Genomic DNA, 6,000 nt, shown 5'->3' with positions numbered 1-6,000 from the left:
AGACATGTTTATTCAATGGCTGGGCTAATGGATTGCTTATGGCATTGAAAATGTGAGTACTTTGATTTCGCTTACACTTAGTGTATTGATCTGATTTAATCACAATTAACTTTAGCAAACACACGCAAACTTATACTGCCAGTAAACGTGACTGTCATCGTCTTATACGCGCGTCAATGACTCTTATACCAGCCACCACCAGCAAAATGCATGCAGCAGCAAAAAGCCGGCAACAACAGCACCAGCTCAGCTGTTCGAGTGCGGCGAATTCGCTGCGCTGCTGTTAACTTCGTGTAGAAGAGTGCGCGCGCGTATAAGAGCAGCTGGGTAGATTTAACATTTAACATTAACAGCGCGCAAGCATAATCGTTAACAGTTTCGATTATACGCAGCATTTAGTTTCTCTGGAGAGTTCGCCGCGAGCAGTTCGTTTAGTAGTGCACGCTGCATGCTGTTGTCGTCGTCTGTTTTGACGCTCTGCTTCGTATCGCGAGTTGACGAACGAGTGTCTGAGTGTGTGTGTGAAAAAGTGCGTGCGCGTGTGTGTGTGCGTCTCTATGCACCACAAAATTTGCAGTTGCTGCTGCTGCATTACAATTATGCGATAATTTTGCTGCGTTACGCTCAAAAACTGCAGCCAACTCCATCGTTGACGTCGTCGTCGTCGTCGTAGTTGCCGCTCGCGTTGTGTTGACAGCTGCCGCACGCCGCTGAAGCATCGTCTACGTCTTTTTCTGCTTCTTCGTCGTTTTGCCTTCACCATCGTCTTTGGCTTTGGCTTTGCCCCGTTGCCTTTTGGGTTTCTTGGCTGCCGAACGTTGCACAAAACAAAAAAAAAAAAAAGCCAACGACAAATAAATAACATAAACAAAGACAAAGACAAACACAGCAAACACACCTGCTGCCTGTCTGTTGTGTGCTCCCATTCTTGCATGGTTTTCTTTTTGTTGTTGTTTTTCGCCTGCTTCTTCTTACGTTTGCCGGTTTCGCGAGCTGTCGAAAAAGTGTGAAACTTCATCAGCAAAAAAAACTCTACAACGATCTCAGAGTGGAGTGGACTGGAGTGGAGACAACACACTAAACGTAAGTGCAGAGGTCAAACTCTACAATTTGGGGATTATCTACGATTGCTATGCTTAGTCCAAGTTCAATGACTGTCTAATGCTACATAATGGGTTATAACCACCTGATAAGAGACAACCAGGCGACAAAAGCGCCCATTTACATATAATTATTTGGTCGCTTTGACTTCTAATATGTTAATTTGACAACATTATCAGGCAACAGCAGCAGCTGCCACATCATAAACCGTGTCCCGCTCTCACCCCACAACCTATTCTATCTCCCCTTCCCGCTCTCACTTTATCTCTCCATATGTAGACAAATTCAAATTTGGCTGCAGGGCGTCCGCTTGGACAGCCTTATAAAGAGAGTGTCGCAGTTCCCAAATGAACTTGTCAATTGCTCAATGATTGTTGTCGTGTCTTTGCTGATGATGTTGTTATTGCTTGCCTGGCTACCCTGTAAAACCAACACAGCAAAGGGGTATCTTAATTACTAAAATACATGTTAGTTTAATTGCTATTAAATTTACAAGCAGCATTGATTTTCATCTTATCGTTATCGACTAATCGATTGCTTGGCATCGAATTTACAGCGCAATCGCTTAGTCGATCAACCTTTGCTAGATTCTTCGCTTGTTATTATTGGACGCCCTGCGGCGCCAGTGTTGAGTGAATGCGAGTTGAATGAGTGCTTGGCGACGAATTCCACTTTGACTTCGACTGCGGCGTCGTCGTCATCGTTATCAGAACGTCTTATCAGCAACATCGACAACGACAACGGCGTCGACGTAGTCGCTTCCGATATCAAGCGCTGATAGTGTCCAGGCAATGGCAACCGTTGCCCCAATATGTCGCAACCGGGCAAATGCTTTTGTTGCACATAAAAATGGGTAAACTCACTGAATAAATACTTGTCATTTATTTACCTAAAGAAAGAAGAGAGAACATGCCAAAGATAACGGAAATTGAAACTGATATTAAATGATTTGAAGTACTGTGGCACTTGAAAAACTTTTTAAATAATCAATTCAATTCAATTGCTTTAAATAGTGACATTTATTATGCATTCGATTGGTTAGTTAAATATTTATTACTTTCCCATTTATAGTTTCGCTCCCCACAACGACTTCTTTTTTAATATTGCCCCTCCATTATGTTTTATGGTCGTTGCGCTATTGTTAATTGTTTTGGGTTGCGAAAATGCTTCAATTTGTTTGCTTTTCACTCGCCGCTTGCACAATTTCTCTTCGGGGTCGCCGTTGTCGAATGGTTAATAATATTGCGCATACGCCACATGGCGCCAAGCTGATAACTCGCTTTTCGAATACGTTTCTTGTGTGTATTTTTATTTTGTCATTGATTCAATTAATAACACGCACACACACACACACACGCAGTGCAGTGGCCACTGCTTTCATTCTGCTTCCACTTCCATTTCCCCTTCTCCCTTTTTCGATTTCCCATTTGGAATTTCGCAATTCCAGCGTCATGAGTAATGGTAATTGTAATGCTCATAGTCCGAACGCATTCTGATAAGATTAAGCGGCCATTAGATTCAGTGGAAATTATTAATGAATTCTGCGCAATCGTGAGGAATGCTCCTACGTCTTTTATGGATGACTTACCACGGCTCTAACACACACACACACACACACACACATATCAAGTTGCTTCTAAAAGTTCGTCAAATTTCCGGGGAAGTAAGCAAATTCTTAGCTGTCAAGAACTGCTTCTGCTTTTTGTTTTGCTTTACGAGTCTTTCTTTCTCTCGTTTCGCACTTACACTTTCCATCATTAAAAGGCATGGCAAAAATGTCACGGCTGTCGCTGGTGTCGCTGTCGTATACGTAATTATGCAATCTTCGCCTCGATTTCTACAAGTGAAATAAAAAACTCAACAGCCAACGCCAACGCAACGTGCTACAACGAACACCGACAACAACAACAACAACAACGAACAACGAACAATAATAGGCTACGTCATAGAACACCGTCGACTGTAATTTCCAGCATTTTGGCGTTTAATTATGGTTGCCACAACAATCATAATGGTCTGCCCCAGCCACACACCTAGCGTCGGATGTAGACGATAGGGGGATAGCGGGAATAGCGGGGCAGATTTTCACGCACGTGCTGCGACCCGGCTGGAAAATATGAACATTAGCAGTGAAAATGCCAAATGCGTTTAGAATACGAATGTAAACAAATGGGAAAGCAGAAAAATGTCGCGAATTGCTTGACTTGCAAATACCTAGTAATTTAATTGGTGTTGTGATGTGCATGAATAATATTTAAAAGCCATAGATAGTTTCTTATTTATTTATTTATATATTAAATAAACATAAATTTTAGAAAACAGCTTCAGATTGCAGAAAACAAATATTAAAAAACATATTTTCCCAACATAAAATTATATTTTAATGAACATAAGTTTAGCTTTTTATGTATAACTTCAGCAAATTATTAAAGTTTGTAGATTTTTATTTTTCCAATTATATTTTATACAAAAAAGTATTGTAAATGAACTAATATCAGTCCGAAAATACTTTTTTATTTCTATAACATTTTTGGCAACAATTTTGATTGCAGAAAATATTTTTAAGAAACATCCATTTCAATTCAAGTCATCTTTTTTTGAAAAACAATTTTTAAAAAGTTTCAAATTTATAGCGTGGTTGTTAAACTCGTAAAATAAATTTTACAAAACGAATAAAAAAATTGTAATATTTTCATAAAACATTAAAACTAAGGTATACCCATTTAATTAGCCTAGGCTAGGGTATTAGAAACAACAAAGCGCTGAGGCAATTGACAAAACAAAGAGTGACCCCACGAGCGGCACCGGAAGAAAGGTGCGCCTCTGTCGCAGTCGCTGTTGGCGTCGCAGTCGACGTCAACAGTAGCGTTGACTGCGTGCGTGCGAGACAAAGTGAACATTAAAATGTTGCTACATATGAAATTTGTATGAAATTTGCATAATAAATAAAGACATTTGCTGCAGATACAAAACGTAATTAAAACGGGCCCAAAATCAAATTAAACGCCGGACATTGTGGGAACTTTTTGAGCCAATTAACGTAACTGGTAGACGAAAGAACTCTGGAGTCTGTCTCTCTCGAAAAGTTTTGCCTCAACACAATCGGGCTAATCTGTGGCCAGATCGAGGCAACGACAGCGTTGACTCACACAGCAAGCTGACGAACTATTCTCAACTCTCAAATGCGAATGAGAATGAGAATTGAAGGAGCAGGAGAAATTGTAATCAGGGCAAAGAAAAAAAAACAGAACAGAACAGAACAGAACTTTTCGTGTGGCTGGCAAATAAATAAAGTCACAGCTCCAGCTCCAGCTTTAGCTTTAGCTTCATGTGTGCAGCTACTATTCGTATTCATACCCGTGAGTACTCACATTCATACTCGTATCTGTATTTGTGTTTGTATTTGTATTTGCATAGGCCCCAAACATAGCACGAGGCTCCTCCTATGATTATCCCAGTCTTATGAATATCTAACTGCTTGCCTGGCTGCCAGAGTATGTGTGTTTCTGTTTCAGTTTCGGTTTCAGTTGACAATATAAACACATCAGCCATAACCATATCTCATAGGGCTGCTCGTAAATTTTCGAGACCTCCCCAACCCCATAAAGTGCCTTTAGAGAGGTCTCCTCGCTCTCTCTCTCTCTCTCTCTCTCTCTCTGTCTGTCGTCTCTTTGGCAACTTTTTGATATGCCTTTTGTCTGTCTGACTGTCTGTCTGTCGGTGTTTTTTGGGCCCAGCAAAACCCATTTGGAGGCACGCACTAATTTTGATATTCAAAGCCATGGAGTCAAGTGTGCGAGTTTTTGGTTAGTTGGCCAACAAAGTTTCTACTGTCGACTGTTTGTCAACGGGCACGTTTCGCATTTTATGGTAATTTCTTTACATTTTATTCATTTAAATTTAAGCATAGCGCCACAGTCGCAAGGTTACTTTGACACCTCTTTTGAACTCAACTCAGAGAGAGAGAGATCGGAACTGTGTCCGCAATTTGCCGCCTATTTTACGCTTCAACTTCACAATTGAAATCAACACCGCTTTGTTTGCACTCCCAACTATGCATGTATCTACTATATTCATTTATATATGTATCTCTATCTCAATATATACTTAATCTAGCTGTAGGTGTTGTTGTGCGTAATTTAAGCAAATAAATAAACAACAACAAACAAGTTGCCGAACTGGTTTCACAAAACACCAAAATACCATAAATACAGAAAACGCAAACATCATTATTATCATCCACAGCATCCACAGCGTAATCGTGATGATGATGATGATGACGTTGTAGTTTTTGATGATGATAATTCAGCAAGTTTATTTTCGTTGTGCATAAAAATCATTTTTGCCAAGAACATTTGTCGCCTTCAGTTGCGAGTTTGAATTTGTGTTCAAAGTGGCCCAAAAGCCGTCCAACTGGTTGTCTAACTGATTTAGCCATTGATATGTGAGTTAAGACTTTTTTTTGCCTGACAGACAGACTGTCTATCTAACTATTCATGTGTGAGTGTGTGTGTGTGTTCTGTGCCGTTTCGGCAAAACGGATCAGTCTTGCCTCTTTATGGACAGACACTTCCGCCTGCGATTTGTTGAGGGGATCAATATGGCCTATACACAAGACTTGGCCATAATTGAAGGCTGACAACGTGTATACGCATATCTGTCCAACTGCTGTTGTCTTGTCACTTCAGCCATTTAATTAGCACACTCGCAATTATCCGCACAACTTTTGTGGCAATCACATTAAAGCAGCTTGCTTGGTGTATCTTAAAGATACTTTTATTTCAGTTGTTTTTCTGTATTGGTAATGCATCACATATGCTTATAATATTATCAATTGTATCTGTATTTCATATATGAAAATAGAAAAGACAAATCTTTAATCCTTTAATTAAATAAATG

General features: G+C 40.0%; 1 protein-coding gene across 4 annotated transcripts in view; it reads left to right on the top strand.

Moving 5' to 3' along the window:
- Nucleotides 1–417: 417 nt before the first annotated feature.
- Nucleotides 418–6,000, top strand: part of LOC117571074 (myb-like protein V) — a 50,173-nt gene continuing 44,590 nt past the window's right edge. For all 4 annotated transcript variants that reach the window (XM_034253048.2, XM_034253046.2, XM_034253047.2 and 1 more), the window contains exon 1: nucleotides 418–1,083. The gene's annotated coding sequence lies outside the window, so the exon portion shown is untranslated. The remainder of the gene's footprint in view (nucleotides 1,084–6,000) is intronic.

The sequence above is a fragment of the Drosophila albomicans genome, chromosome 3 (genome assembly GCF_009650485.2).
Source record: "Drosophila albomicans strain 15112-1751.03 chromosome 3, ASM965048v2, whole genome shotgun sequence".
Classification (NCBI taxonomy): Eukaryota; Metazoa; Arthropoda; class Insecta; order Diptera; family Drosophilidae; genus Drosophila; species Drosophila albomicans.
Note: the sequence above shows the minus strand (reverse complement) of the source record. Positions and strands in the feature narration are given on the sequence as shown.